The following is a 16,199-nucleotide window of genomic DNA, read 5'->3' on the forward strand; positions in this document are numbered from 1 at the left end:
CCCTTGTCCATAGAGTCAAAAATGACCCTGCTTCTCTAAAGACCTATAGCATAAAGAATTTTCATTTTAAATGCCAAACCCATTTTGTATGAAGAAACAATATCAGTCATTAGAAATTGTTGATATTGGTTTTCTCTTTTTAGAGTCCCAAAAGAGGTAGGAAAGGAAAACGCTGGGTTGGCATGTAAAAGGGCATTTATTCCCTTCAAAGACCTGCAGTTCAAAAAAAGCGCCCCTCCGACAGCCAAACCCATCTGTTCTCGGATTGGATTGTCCACACACAAATCTTTTTTACACACACAAAACTGATTTACAAGTACAAAATATTTATGACCACATTTTGAGCCCATACATATGCAGTAGTTACATTTTGAGTTCTCCAAAGAACAAAGCATTATTATCTGCAGAGATGTAATCCGATTACTTTTTTCAAGTAACGAATAAAGTAAGGGATTACTATTGCAAAAACGGTAATTAGATCACCGTTACTTTACCGTAGGAACGCTGCGTTACTGTGTTACTAAAACCGTGATTTCTTTTGCAAGAATGTCTCATGAGTGACGTAAGCAAGTGCGACATTCGTGACAACAGTTGTGTGCAGATCAACAATGGATCATATATCGAGTGCAGGAGAGAGTATGAGCGTGCAGCATTTAAAGCGTGGAAGTACTGACCTTACTTTGAGTTTGATTCCATAAAAAGTGACAAAAACATTAGCGTCCGTTGTGGGTGGGAAGAAAACTTCTTTTTACACCGAAAAAAACCCTAAACAAGCTCCGAGTGAGCAACGACATAATGGGAAATTCACAGAGAAACTCACGGATTCTTCAACTGACCGCTGCGGCTCACCTGCACCAGGGCACACCTCTGCCTACCCCAGTAATTAGTTACTGATTACTTTCTTCAAGTAACTTGACCAACACTGGTGCTCAGCGGTGTGGCTGAATACATGATTAAGTACCCACACTTAGTGATGGTGAGATGAAGCCTCGTGGTGAACTGAAGCTTTCCATCCAACTGGTCGACTCGTGGTTTGAAGCATTGTGATGATTCATTTGCTCTTCTGCGCCATCAAGTGGACGATTCAAGTGAAACAGGGTCAATGATTATAATGATGGGATGTGTAAACCTCTAAACTGAATAAATAAATTGCTTTCATGGTCATTTATCCCGAATATTGTCTCAGTATGTCTGATACGAAAGAGAAAGTGGAAACTATCAGGGCAGAGTTTTGGTACGATTGTGTAACTGTGTAATCATGCTTATGTACGCGATGTACATAAGCCCGAATAATTTGTCCTGTTTTTACAATTTAAATTTCAGTGGTATATGTGAGCAACATGCTCAATATGTAGAGACCTGCTAACAGTTCAGGCCACTAAATATTTTCTCAAAAGCTTCTTCAGTTCTAAGGGTCAAATGGTGGAGAGTCCCATCTCCACCATTTGACCCTTAGAACTGAAGAAGCTTCTCGGATGAGAGGTGAAACGTCTTCAAGCAACTCAAAGAAGTACAGACGCTTTTCTTTCCAAGCTCCTTAGACTCTGCTGTTGGTGATTTAGCCTTAAGGTTAGAAGAGTTTATGACAGCTTAATATATTTTTGTCAATGATGTGTTGAAAGAGAAATAATAAGAACAATATTAGTAATATAATGAGCTCTGTTACTGTCTCTGCTTCAAACGGTCCTGCTCTTCCTTATTTAATGATATACAACAGGAGAAAGCATGGAGGACCTGTGATAAATACTGTATCAATAACAAGGTTAAAGAAGTGACTTTCAACATGTGGCATATTTTTTGTATGTACATGTTTACACTGGCTCTATAAATTTTGGAAACCAAAAACAAACAAACAAAGGCGTCTGCTCAGTCACGTGACCACACGACAACAAATCACGGCAGAGCAGGAGTGGAAGGGAGAGGTGAGCTTGCAGGAGATCGAGAGGAGACTTCGCACAGCAAAATCTTAAATAAAATGAAAGAGATTCAGAGATTGATTCATGATTGAAGTAGAAACAGGAGGGAGGGGAGAGAATGAGAGAAGAAGAGGCAGCTGTGCATCAAAGACACAGAATCAAAGGGGAGAATTGCACATCTCCCCTTCTACAAGATGCATGCTTAAATGAAGATGAATGAAGATGAATAAAGGTTTTGTGAAAATGACTACTGAGTTCCAGTGCCGTCTCTGGATGCTTCGAGGAATAAAAAGAACCAGGGTAAAACTGATTTTACAAATATATTTAACAATGAACATCAACAATCAATTTAACACTTTTAACACAATCAATTCATATTTTATAGTCCATTGTCCATTTCTCTCTCGTCCTTTTTTTCTCGCCCTTCCTCTCCACCGACTCTGCTTTCCTGATCCGCCTGCCCTCTAAGTCTTCTCTCTTTGTCCTTCATACACCTTCTCTCCTGCTTTCGCAGGGAGCTGCAAAGATTGGTCGTAGCTTTCACAACAAAGGAGGAGAGAACAGAGAGGGACAGATTAGTAAAGGAGAAGATAAAGAAGCTTTTACCTGGCTCAGATGTTTCATTTTGGAAGTAAAATACTTACTAAGGGAAAGATAAATAGCTTATAAAGCTAGATTACCAATTGGACCAAGTGGACAAACCGTCTAGCGATTTCCTCCACGTCATTTCTGCACGACGCTTTTGTTGTTAATAAATTTGCCCAATGAAGCAATCGCAACAAGGCTTCCATGCCTTTTTTTTTTTGTCTTGTAAGGTGACCTTGTTAAAAAAAAAGTTTGTTTTAGTTTTTATTTGGGTCATTTGTTTTTGTTTTTTATCAATCTGCTTTCATTTTGGTTCACATAATTAACACCCACGGACCCTGAGGGAAAGTACTGTTAGCTTTTAAACACAGTAGCCGTGGAAAGCTGCAACCAACATTTATTTTTATCATCAGTACATTTGAAAGATATTTTTAATTAACTGACTGTAAAGTGTTACAAATGAGAGAAAATGCCAGTACATCTGTTCTCTTGATTTGGCTTCTAGAATCTCAAAAATAAGAAGTCATACTTGTTCAGTCGTTCTCTAATTACACTGTCATGAACGTTAACATTTAGCAGGCCAATTTGGACCTAGAGAGCCTCAGATGTAGCTAGCTGCGTCTTTATTCCTATGGACGCAATATTTACTTTGTACAACAGACGGTTGATAATTACACTTTGACATTTTGGGTGACTGTGTGTCTAAATTGTGACAGGAGTGGTTGGAATGGTCTACATTTCTTCAAAAACATTATTTAAAATATTACCAGTTTTTCACACAAAACATTAACAAAGACGGCTAAAAGTGAGCAAAGATAAGATCCTGAGGTTTATTTTCTCCAGACAAAACGTTTCTCATTTAACCCTCTGGGGTCCAGGGTATAATTGGCCGTTTTTGACTACTTTTGATTTTACTTCTATATTTCACCTTTAAAAACTGTTTATCTTGACTTGTTTGTTATCATTATTTCCAGCACAACCTCAAATATCTGAAATTTGAGTTATTTTTTTCATTTTGGCATATTATATTAGCACATTTGATCTAAATCCAGACAAAAAATTCAAAATCCGAAGAGTTATATTTTTTTACTGTAAAACCCACAAACATGTTTAACGAATCATTTTCATAACTTGAAATGCAAATAGGAATTGTACATTTCTAAAAAATTATGCGCGTTTTGCAAACAACAAAGTTATATGGTACTATTTACCTAAAAATACAGCCAAGATCTCAGGCATTTTTTATATAACCATTTAAAACTATTTACTGAACAATCAGGTGTTCTGCATCAAATTAGAAGGCACACAAAAAAAATAGTTTGTGTCCACTATAAAACAGAACAGCACAGGCCTAAACCCCACAGGTCTGACAGCAGGAGGTGTATCAGTTCCTTTTTCCATGTGGGAACAGCGTTTACACTGGAATTTGCCTTTGATGGCTTTTTTGGAGCAAATGTGACACTCAGCAGTGTAACTGACATACAATACAAAACAATACAAAACACAACACACTAACCATAGCCTCTAAACACGTTAAACATCACTAATGTCTCACATATGAAAACTCGCTCTCTCCCTTTCTTTTGCTCGCCCGCTTTCCGTTGTGGGTCCTAAAACTCCCCCTTCTCCCTAAACAACCAAGTGCCATATGTTGCCATATCATTTTTTGATTATAGGGAAAGGGTGTTTTTTCTTTTTTCACTAGCAAGCAGAGAGTGTTTGCTAGCGCTGTCCGTACTGTTCTTCCCGCTATAAACACCACTGTTTTGTTCAGAAAAAATAACATCGCATGTATTTTTTTTAATCATAACTCAGGTTTTACGTGGCCCATTGACACAATTCAAAAACTGGTATATAGTTTAAAGTCCGTACTCTTAACCCAGGTTGACAAGGCTCTGGCTCTTAGCATCTCATCATTTGCATTTCTTCTTTCTTTCTTTCTCCCTCCTTTTTTTTAAGCATTCGGCCTCTCGCAGTAATGCAAGTTAAACTAGCGTGCGCGAGTTGCTAAATATTAGCTGTGTCCAAATTCAGGGGCTGCATCCTTCGAATTGACTTAAACACTAGTGCATGGGAAAAAGAGCATAAACACGAGGTCAGAGGAAAAGGCAATGGCGGACAGTTATGAAAATTGCCTGTCGGACCTTTACCGCAACTACCAGCATCTTTATTGCATAGTGTGAAACACTGCTATTACATTTGGCAACAGATTGGATATTTATCTGTGAATTTTATATTGCAAGAGGTATTTATATGTATTTTTATTGTTTTATACATTTGCAACAAAGTAAAAAAAAAAATCCACTGGAGTTTTTATTAAATTTTTTTGTCTGTTTTCTTTACCATAGTAACACCACAAAGAAAGCTGACCCCTTTTCTGATTGTTTGTGCCTACTCTTTAATACATGGTAAGTTTTTACCATCATATATTTTTTATGATTTAATCAAAGTAAAAAAAAAAGGTGCCAATAAAACCATCCTTAAAACTGCTTCTCTTTTTTTCTTTCAGTGACTTGTATGTGGCAGTGCAAGCGTTGTTCCATCAGGGAGAGTAGTAGGTAAAAAATATTGAAACACTGTACAGGGCTCGCAAAATCGCTAGCCCGACGTCCCGGGGCTAGCAATTTTTCCAGTCGGGCTGTCATAGGAAGGAAAAATATATGTCAATGCTTTTGCATTCTTTCAGAAATGTAGCTGGGTAATTATGTCATTGGCATCGGTGAGCCACTGTCAATATGTGACATATTGAAATCGCGTTTGAATTTGCGCTTGTTTTTTGCAATCGCGTGAACTGTATATAGAGAGCGACAGCACTGATTGGTGAGTGATGATCATTTGCGCGCCAATTCCTCTGACATCGTCTTATCAATTGTTAGCTTACTATGCAAACATGACAAGTGAAATCTCCCGCAACAAGCTTAAACATGTGAGAGGTTGATCGCGCAGAGAATCGCTGAGCGTTATGTGAGTGCCTGTGTAAAAGCAGCAGGATATATATTTTAGTTCTGCTGAGCCAAATAAGACAGGTCAGGGTGAAGAAGTGACAGCCAAAGAAAAGCTTACCACAAAACGGAAAAGTTATGACAAATCAGACTATAAGGCAAAAAGAAAGTGCAGCTTTATGGTTTCATGGACAAAAGAATTTCTGTGGCTGCAATATGACAAGCTATATAACCAGGGGTGCACATAAGTGGTCCGCAGGTGCGCATTCGCTGTCAAAATAAAAAACGCACACAAGATAAGAAGTTTTAACTTTTCCGTTTTGTGGTAAGCTTTTCTTTGGCTGTCACTGTCGTTTTTGTTCTACTGCAGAATATTTTTAAGGTTATCTGCTATAAAAAACCAAGCCAGGAAAATCTCCTTCATGTTTTCTGTGTTTTATCCTCAGTTACTTTGACATAAAGACATCTGCTGTGATGCTTGCACCAGGCTTAAAAGCGGTTGTATTACAATAAAAGACCCTGAAATCGCTTTATGACGTAAATAATTTAATTGTTACTAACTCAAAAAAAGATTCCTACTAGTATATTTGTGGTATGCATAAAATTTTAAATAGAAATGAATTTTGAAATATACACTGCTTCTTATGTCAAAGTCTGTAAAAATAGATAAATAAACCACATATAACCCTTGCTACTACTCACTCCACTGTCCAAAAGCAAAATCAAACCAATATACAGATATCTCACCGTGGAGAGCTGTGCCTTACCCCGGCTCCTCAGAGAAGAGGACCCACGGCGCAGCTACAGGGAGTCACTCACGCAGTCCGGCTGGCGCATCTCAATCTGAACACCCCCTGGTGCCGCGGCGCGGGCGTCGCAGATGGCCAGCAGCCCCCAGTGGCACCTCCTCTGTCCACGCTGGTCCTCGAGGATTCCATCGTCAGGAACGTGCGGATGAGGGGGGCGCTAACGCTGTCGTTCCCAGGAGCCACTCCGGGTCCACCCCCACCTGTGGCAGAGGGATAGGCCGTTTCAGCCGGCTGCTCAGCCTTAACACCTGGTTTTCCTCCGCCTGTGTCTCCCATGGCGTGGGTTTTATTAACAATTTTGATGCCTTCTGGGAGAGGAGGCATCTTTTTGGGGCAGACGAGCTCCACCTCAACACCTGGGGACGCCGTTTGCTGTCCACCAATTTGGCGTACAGCACTCCCGCACACCGCCCTGTCACTACCCCAAACCGACATTACCTGCTGATCTGTCTGTCACTGACTGATGTTCCCCTGGTCCCAGCTCCTATATTTGTTCCACTCTTAACAGTAATACACAAAACTCTGGACTCGGACCTTTCTCTCCCACAGTCAACACAATACCCGTCATAATCACAAACAGAGAGCAACAGAATTATCATAAGTCCAGTAACTCCAAAAACATTAATAACCTCCGGCCTCTTCAAAAATGTCAACATCCATTTAACTCTATTGTCAAAAATCCACCAGTCTCAATCAGTATGGCACTTTTAAATGGCCGCTCTCTGTTGAACAAGTCTTTTATTATTAATGATTTAATTTTAGATAATAAACTTGACTGTTTATTTTTAACTGAAACATGGCTGGGTTCGGATGCACCAGTTGTTCTCACTGAGGCCTCTCCACCAAATTTTAATTTCTCTTTTTCTATTAGAAGTGGTAAGAGAGGTGGTGGGACTGCATCTTTTACCAACAACACACTCACCACCAAACACATTTTATTTGATCATTTTACCACTTTTGAATTCCATGCTATTGTTTTCAGCAGCCCCACAGTTTTATCTGTTACAATTTATGACACTCAGCTGTACATTTCCGTGTCTCCTGATGACACCAGACTAATGGATGCCCTTTTTAACTGTATTTTAGATATAAGATCTTGGAAGGCAGAAAACTTTTTACAGCTTAACCAGGACAAAACTGAAGTTTTAATCATCGGTCCTGAGGTTCAGAGAGAGAAACTCTTGTCTAAATTACAGGCATTTTCATTATGTCCTTCGCTACAAGTGAAAAACCTGGGTGTTGTTTTTGACTCTGAGCTTGGTTTTATCCCACATATTAAACATGTAACCAAAATCGGATTTTATCATCTAAAAAATATAGCCAGAGTCCGCCCTATTCTCTCTCGGGCCAACACGGAGATGTTGATGCATGCTTTTATTACCAGTCGCATTGATTACTGTAATGCCCTGCTCTCTGGTCTTCCTAAAAAGAATATTTCAACTTTACAACTTTTACAAAACTCTGCAGCTCGTGTGCTGACGAAGACCAGAGGGCGGGCCCACATTACACCGGTTTTAGAATCGCTGCATTGGCTCCCCGTGTGTTTCAGGATCAATGTTAAAGTTCTTCTATTGGTTTTTAAATGTCTTAATGGTCTTGGGCCTTCTTATCTCTCAGATCTGCTTTTACCATATGAACCCTCGTGGACCTTGAGGTCCTCTGGTACTGGCCTTTTGATTGTCCCTAAAGTCAGGACACATACTCACGGAGAGGCAGCTTTTCAGTGGTATGGTCCTCGTCTGTGGAACAGCCTGCCGGAGGAGCTCAGGGCAGCAGAGAACGTACATGATTTTAAGAACAGGCTCAAGACCCACCTTTAATTTAGCTTTTACTTAATGTTTATTTATTTTATGCTTATTTATTCTATCCTGTTATTCTATTGTTAATCGCTGCTTTTAACACTGTAAAGCACTTTGTGCTACATTTTCTTTTGTATGAAAAGTGCTTTATAAATAAAGCACATTGATTGATATTAACATATTAATGTAATAGTGTGACTATGCAATTTATAAGTTGCCACAGAGAGACAAAATTAGAACTTAGTTAAATTGTTCTAATACAGTCCTTTATTAATACCAATCTTATAAAAAAACAACAACAACAAGACAATGTTTAAGTACAACTTGATGTTAAGTACATGTAATTTTGGTGCTAGTTAAGCAGTATAGCCACACAATGCTTTCTAACTATGAAAATTGGCTAAGGCTATGTCCACACGTCCACAGGTATTTTTGAAAATGGAGATTTTCCGTTTTCATTTTAAAAAAATAATCCCATCCACACATAAAGCCAAAAATGATGGAAAACGCTGCTAGGAACATCCCAAAGCAACATGTGGCGAAATGTTGGCCAATCAGAAGTCTAGAAGCCTCTGTGGGAGATAGTAAACAAAGATGGCGCATAGAAGCAGAGCAAGTCCTTTGTGTGGCGGGACAGTAACTGTGTGTGTATATGTAAGAATTTAAACACTGCAGAGAGTACAATTAACAGTATTGTAGAAATTCATTTCACCGAAACAATAACGTGGCGCACGTCAAAAAAGGCGCACATCTTTGACGCTGCGTTTTCTCCGTTTTTCTCGTGAACACGTAAATGCAAAAACGGAGTTTTAGAAAATATCCACCCTGGCCGGAGTTTTTAGAAATCTCCGTTTTCAGTGACCGAAAACGCCGTTTACTTATGGACGAAAGGTGCAAACGTATAGAAAAATCTGCGTTTTCAAAAATACCCGGGTACGTGTGGACATTACCGTCAAAATTTCAGCTAGCTTAGCCTCGACTGAGTGCTAGGAAAAAGTTCACCAGGACTTGTGACATACTTTACTTTGCAGCATCATAACTTTGTAAACATTTCATTTATGCTTAGGGATTCAAATTAGGTCAAAAAGTTCTTACCTTTAGTGCGAAAATAAGTCCGAAGCTCAGAGATGCACGTAACCCAAAAAAAACCAGCTCAACCCTCAGCCTTGTCCAAGGGCAAATGAAGAACGTTCCAGAATGGGGGGATGGGTTTGAGGAAACCGCGCGATATTTCTGGAAACAACGCGAGATTTTGAAAAGCACTCCTTTATGGAGCGATTTTTTTTTTTCACCAAATGTAAAACAATTTTAAGTCACATCTGTTCTTTGTGTTTCACTTATATTAATATATTATATATGTACATATGCATAAGTTTAGCCGGGTACCAAAGCAAATCATTTGTACTGTACAAATGTACATGTAAATATGATGTTGTATCACAAAAGATTGATATCAAACTGATCACTTGACCCATATTACGTTACTTGCTCTTCGAGTGAATCAACAAATGGCGAAATGAAAAGCTGAACAACAATGCTGTTTATTTTTTAAGAGAGTCTTAGCTTACATGTGTGTTTGTTTCATATATTCAGTTGCTCCCTCCATGGCTAAACAAAGCACAAAATCGGTTTCAGTTATGTAATGATGTGATGTTTTAAGATTAAAAAAGTGTTTGTGTTTTTATCTGAAGAGTATGTAAATATCTGGTTTCAACTGTATATTTGATGATGTTGGTGTTTGGCTTGATTGTCAGCACAAAGAGGGAGAGAGAGGAAAATGAGGACAGAACAGAGATGGAACAAGAGCCAGGTGAGACAGACATGTTAGTCAAATGGTTGTTTGCCAAAACTCATCAGAACATGTATCTAGTACCTAGTACCTACCTAAAATAAGTGTAGTGCAGGTCTATGATAATTTTCAGTGTTTTGATTCTGTCACGGCTGGGGCAGCAGTCGTGTGGTGGAATGAATGAGGACCCAAGATGCAGATGGCAGTGGAGATGCAGGTGGAGATTTATTTACACTGAAAAAACCCAAGGTGAGGGCAGAACTGAACATAAACCTAAACTGGGAAAACTAATACAAACAGAGGACACGGAGGTATACCAAAATGATGCAGAGAAATGCAGATGACGCGACGAGGAGCACAGGCAGACACATACTATAAATACACACACCAGGTAATTAGGAAATGGCACACAGGAGGGGACACAGCTGGAACTAATGGGCATAACGAGACACAGACCTACAAAGTAAAACAGAAAACACACAGACTGTTTTGCAACACAAAACTCGGAGATCTGAACAGAGTACAGAGGGAAGACACAGGTAGGGATAATAAACACGACAACCAAACCCAAAGAACTAATACAAAATCAAAATAAACTAGAAAATAATAATAAACTCAAAGCGCTGGGTCACCAACCCAGGACCATGACAGGTTCTGTCTTGGTTAAGTCCTAAAGTAGCCCTGATTTTGACCTGTTTTAGTCTTGTTTTAATTCCTGATCAGTTCTGGGTCTGTTAAAAGTGAGTTTTTCCTTCCCACTGTCGCCTTAGTGCTTACTCACAGGAGATCATTTGATTGCTGGGGTTTTCTCTTTAATACTGTGTGGTTTTAACCTTACAGTATAAAGAGTTTTAAAGTGCCCATTGTAACTTGGCACTATTAGAGAGACTTCAATTGGCTTCAACTGACAAAACATTGAAAAAATAAATATATCAGTGTGTGTTTAATTTATCTATATCAGGGTAAGTGCTAAAGCTTAGTGGGTTACAATTATAACCCATAATTGTAAAAATGATATGTATATTTTAACAGATTATTCTTGTAACAAATGCAACTGTGCTGAGTGGCCGTGGCACTGTGCGCAAGGATAAAACCTCTTGATTTTAGTATGTCATAAGCAGTGTTGGGACTAACGCGTTATTAAGTAACGCGTTACAGTAACTACGTTACTATTGTGGTAACGAGCACGGTAACTAGTTATTATGCCAAAATCAGGAACGCGTTAGTCGTTACTGGGATTTAGATAGGGTCGTTACTCGTTACTTCGTGTGGTGGCTATCGTGGAGCTTCCACAGATTCTATAACATTAGCAAGTGGTGAAGGCCAGCAGGTGGATGAGGGAAAGGGGACGTAGAAGGAAAAGAGACCCGAGGCGGCCGCCGGTCCAAGTGTGAACTGAACTTCAGGTAAGAAGTTATGACCTGCAGTCTATCTGGGTCAGATATAAACCAAGTTTAGGTAGAGTTTATTTTTGTTGTGCTGACTTTTTCCGTACTGCGCACTAGCTAGCATGACAGAGTTTCTATACAGCTGGGTGGGTGCTATGAAGTTAATGATGTTGAACTTTATTTTGTTCATAAGTTATTAGAGTTGCCAACCGTCCCGTCTGGTATTCAGAGAAAATATTACGCGTTTCTTATTGAGGTGAAAAGGAACAGTTTGTCCCGTAATTCAGCTACAATGAAAAGGGCACAAAGCTGGAGTTATTCTGTCTTTACGCTGCACAGCTGCCTCTTCTTCTTTCATTCTCCCCCCTCCCTCTCCTGTTTCTACTTCAATCATGAAAACTGATCAATGATCAGCTGATCGGCTCTCTTGTTTGTTTATCGCCCACTTTGCGCCAGAAAGAGAAAATCAGCCGATGTCATGTTAAACAACAGCAGCACGTTTAAGCTTGATCAGCTGTTGTTAGAATTTATTTAATATTAATTTCTAGTATCAGCTGATGTTTGCTGGAGCCACAGCTGCAAAAAAGCTGCTGGTCATGGTGTCGGTTTGGTTATCTGGTGAGAGGGAAACATGAAGATGAAACCAGGAGATGTCCTTACTGAATCATCAGAGCTGAACAGGTGATGGAGAAACAGGTTTACCTTTTAGGTGACATGAATGAGTTGAAGGGAAGTTATGAACTGTTTCTGAGAGACAGATAACCCCAGGATCCTTTTTTAGGTAGCTGACAGCTGGTAATTGTGCAGGTGCGGATCTAGCAAAGTTTTGCCAGGGGGGCCAGGTAGGGCATTAACAGGTAGAGGTGGGCACAAAGAAATACTTTTCTTTCTTATTCTAATTTAAAATGTCTAGCTTTTAAAAAATAATTATCTGAATCTTGTGAACAAACGATTCATAGATTGATGCAAATATACCATCAAAACAGTGAACATCACTGTCACAACAGCGTTTGTTTTCATTCAAAGGCTTTATGATTTTTCCTATAATGGTGGGCCAGTCTCTAGTCAAAATGCCCGGACCAATTTTTTGTCCCAGTCCAGCCCTGTATGCAGCTCATCTGCAGCCTGGTGTTACCTACATCTTCCTATTCAGAAGGCAGAATTTCCGAGTTCTGAGTACAATCAAAGCACCACAACTGCAGTTTTTGTGTTGGATGTAAAAGGCGCACATGACGCTGTGACGTAGGCTAGAATCATGGCAGCAGTCAATGACGGTCCAGGTGTGGGATTTCTCTCGTGGAAATATGCACATTATCTTTTCCTTTCTATTGGTAGGTGGCACAGTGCACTTGTGGCAAGTAAGCAAGCTAGAAGACTGGCAAAGTTATGGAAGCAACACATTAACAAGAGAATTCTGAGTAAAACCGAAGTTACTTTCCCAAGTAACTCGTTACTTTGAAAGTAACGAGTAACTTGAAGTAACTGAGTTACTTTTGATAGAAGTAACTAGTAATGTAACTAAGTTACTATTTTAAAGTAACTTACCCAACACTGGTCATAAGTAACATCAGTGATTAGAAGCCAGAGTTTTGATCTTTTTGTTTTGTTTTTCTGATAAGGTTATTTTAAAGTTTCTTTTTAAGTCATAGACCTATTTATATTGGTTTCCCTGGTTTTAAACACACATTTTAAGCTCTTACTCTTTCTTCATTAAAACAAATCATTTACCTGTACGGGGACTGACAGCCACTAGAGGCCACTTTACTCAACGTTTACATTCATCAGTAGCTTCCTTCTCAAATGCCAAATGCTTGCCAGATTAAATAGTCTTGTTAAGGAACAATCCGTTTTGTTCTTTGTGGCGTGAATAAGGCACGGCGGGACCACGGCGCATCGTTCTCAAACATTTTATTCACAACACCTCACACCACCCACCACACACACCTGAGTCCCCGTGTTTTAAACTTGGTGGACGTGATTAAGGATGCCGTGCAGGTGCGTCCGCCCTCCCTGCACGGCACCGCAGGCCACGCCCCACCACATACCCCCATCGCCCGACTGAGGCCGGGGAGCCATCCGGCCGAACCTACTCCCCCCCCACCGAAAGCGGGAGAGGGGATCAGCCCGGACCGTCGGCACCCCCGGGCCCTGGCCTAGCGAGAGGGAGGTGTCTGTTCTGGTGGCCGTCCACTTATCCAGCGGCGCCGGTGATGAGGTGAGTCCGGGGGTCGCCCACGTATCCAATGGCAGCCCCGGAGATGGACCGGAGGCCACCCATGTGGCAAGCAGCGGCGCAGCCGGCGTGACCTTGAGCCGGGGCTCATGGGCGGCTGGGCAGGCGTCCAGCACGCCGAACCACACCACACGCCGGCCTCTGGTGGAGGCGAGGCCGCTCTGCTCCGCCCGCCGACCTCGGGCTCCTCGGGCGCTGCCTCTCCCGGCTGGAGCGGCTCGTCGGGCGCCGCCTCCGCCGCTGCCTCTCCCGGCTGGAGCGGCTCGTCGGGCGCCGCCTCCGCCGCTGCCTCTCCCGGCTGGAGCGGCTCGTCGGGCGCCGCCTCCGCTGCCGCCGCCTCAAGCAGCCACTCGCGTGGCTCCTCCGTCACTAACCGCAGCTCCTCTCCCTCCAGCCGGCGCAGACCCTCGCCCGCCTCGTCCTCCGCCTCCGATTGGAGCGGCTCCTCCACCGCTACCGGCAGGAGCAGCCCTTCACCCGGCTGTTCCTCCTCCTCCGGCAGGCTCGGACCCCCGCGTGACTCGTCCACCACCTCCGGCTGCCGAGGTGCCTCCACCGCTTTACCACCGTCAGTATACCCCGGTGGGGGTGGCGGCGTCGAGGTCGCCCAGGCCTGGAGCAGCGCTGCCAGCTCCGCCATCTTCCCCAGGTGGCGTTCGCTCTCCTTCTGCAGCTCTTCCTGTTGGCGACGCACCTCCGCCGCCTGCTCCCGCTGGGTGGCCGCTATTTCGGCCACCATCTGGGCCAGTTCCTCCCTTCCCTGGCTCCGGTAAGGACCCGCCATGCCGCCTCCTGGGTTTCAGCACCACTGTGGCGTGAATAAGGCACGGCGGGACCACGGCGTATCGTTCTCAAACATTTTATTCACAACACCTCACACCACCCACCACACACACCTGAGTCCCCGTGTTTTAAACTTGGTGGACGTGATTAAGGATGCCGTGCAGGTGCGTCCGCCCTCCCTGCACGGCACCGCAGGCCACGCCCCACCACATACTTAATATCAGATTATGTTATCTGTCATGTCTTTTTCATCATTCATATTTTATTGAGACCTTCGATGGGGCAGTTGCAAATATGCAAAGATTAACTGGTGATTTCTACAGTGGTTTTACCGGCTGGTCTTTAGCATGTTATGTTATTTTTGGTGAATAAAACAAAACCACTGCAAAGAGCAATGAGGCGGAGCCGTTACTGAGACACTGAGCTCAGGTAGAGTGAAAGAAAACACATTTCCAGCATCCAAAACAGCAGTGCTGTTCCTGTGACCTCTATTAAAACCTTTACTTGGGAAAAGGGAGTCTTTCATCAAAACATCCTCCAGAAGTTGAATTAAAATATGCAGCTTAATGAAGGCCGACAGCAGTGGTACTATTTTAGAAGCAGTGAACAGGGGTGAGTCTAAAGGGGGGCGTGGTGTGTACTAAACCATATTTTTTTCAAGGTTTTTACATTTTTCACATTGAAAGTAAAACAATCCAAAATACTATCGCAATTAAATTGTTTTAATATTTAAAAATGTAAAAATTAAAGCTTATTTCACAAGCCAATACAAATTTACTTGGGCTAGTAAAACTGAGCCATTAACCAGAGGGTTGCCAGGTTGGACAGGGAATTATTGTAAATATTAATTAATGATCTACACACCACCATAACATCTTTACAGCAGCACAGAAACTTTGCATCAAAGCACAGGGCAAACTTCTGAATGCTGATGTCAGAGTTTTACCTCTGATACTGCTGGATAAACAGAAACTCACTCAGGAACGAGGTCTCACAGAGCTCAGGTTTTCACTTGCGAGAGGGAAGCAGTTGTCTCCAACCCACTTCAACTTGCTTTCTCCCTGCAGGTTGTTTTTATTGTTTACACACATGAATATTCATAAAGCTTGTTGCTGTATTAACTAAGACAAATTACTATATATGGTTACAAAGTGTTTTGTGCAAGCGTGGTTATACAATGTGAGTGCAGCCCTACCAGGATGTTGTCGTTATCTTATCCCACCAGATGGCTTCCTTCATTGAGTAAAGTCTGTTCTTCACAATGCTGCTTGTTCCCTTTATGGAGGTCGTGCACATACTAATATTCGTGGGTTACATAGGGAGCAAATAAAAGCATTCTAGCTTGTTAAATGGCAACCTACAACACACACATTAAACCTAACAGCTGACACACTCACTCCTTTTTATAATAAATAATACAAGGTATTATTCATGAGATCCACCTGTTTTTTTAACCTTAAGCAATTGAGCTTCAGAGAAGTTAAAAGTGCATATACCACAAACTCCCTCTTGTGGTATATGAAAATAAAACTTTTACAGGATTATGTTACTGCACCTTTCTGTAATCACAGAAGAATTTGTTATTACACAAGGAAATGTGTAATAACCATCACTGTAATCCATAATTCCTTAAAACTGAAGTATAGGGTATAGTTTAGTGTTTTGAGACATCTTTTTTTTACTGAAAACATTTTTATGACTCACTAAAATCCTACAGTTTATTTAAGAAGAGCTGATTCTCTTTTAATCTAAATTTAAAATGCGACTTTAGTATTAACTCACCGACTGTTCAGTCCCTGTTTATGTTGCTCTGTCACCACTAAGAGGAAGTTGAGGAACTTTGTGCTCTCACCCCACCACACACAGACACGGCTGCACAAGATTCCTGCTGAGAGCACAAATCCTCTGCATGTGAGTGTAATAGCTACAAGACAGCTACAGGTACCTCGGTGTTC

At 41.6% G+C, this 16,199-nt stretch overlaps 3 long non-coding RNA genes across 4 annotated transcripts; 1 reads left to right on the forward strand and 2 right to left on the reverse strand.

Annotated features, from left to right (window-relative positions):
- Positions 1-1,863: 1,863 nt before the first annotated feature.
- LOC146498879 (uncharacterized) lies at positions 1,864-10,907 on the reverse strand. Of its 2 annotated transcripts, none has more exons than XR_014870213.1 (3): positions 9,147-10,907; positions 6,211-6,452; positions 1,864-2,453 (listed from the first exon to the last, which is right to left on the reverse strand). It is a non-coding gene; the product is annotated as an uncharacterized LOC146498879 (long non-coding RNA). The 2 variants fall into 2 exon arrangements; XR_014870212.1 differs by having other exon boundaries at positions 6,191-6,452.
- On the forward strand, positions 4,165-10,768 carry LOC146498880 (uncharacterized). Its single transcript, XR_014870214.1, has 2 exons — positions 4,165-4,909; positions 5,011-10,768. It is a non-coding gene; the product is annotated as an uncharacterized LOC146498880 (long non-coding RNA).
- A 3,550-nt stretch (positions 10,908-14,457) lies between the features above and the next one.
- LOC146498881 (uncharacterized) lies at positions 14,458-15,543 on the reverse strand. The gene is made up of 2 exons (XR_014870178.1): positions 15,440-15,543; positions 14,458-15,305 (listed from the first exon to the last, which is right to left on the reverse strand). It is a non-coding gene; the product is annotated as an uncharacterized LOC146498881 (long non-coding RNA).
- Positions 15,544-16,199: the final 656 nt, after the last annotated feature.

Source organism: Neolamprologus multifasciatus, chromosome 17 (assembly GCF_963576455.1).
Source record: "Neolamprologus multifasciatus chromosome 17, fNeoMul1.2, whole genome shotgun sequence".
Classification (NCBI taxonomy): domain Eukaryota; kingdom Metazoa; phylum Chordata; class Actinopteri; order Cichliformes; family Cichlidae; genus Neolamprologus; species Neolamprologus multifasciatus.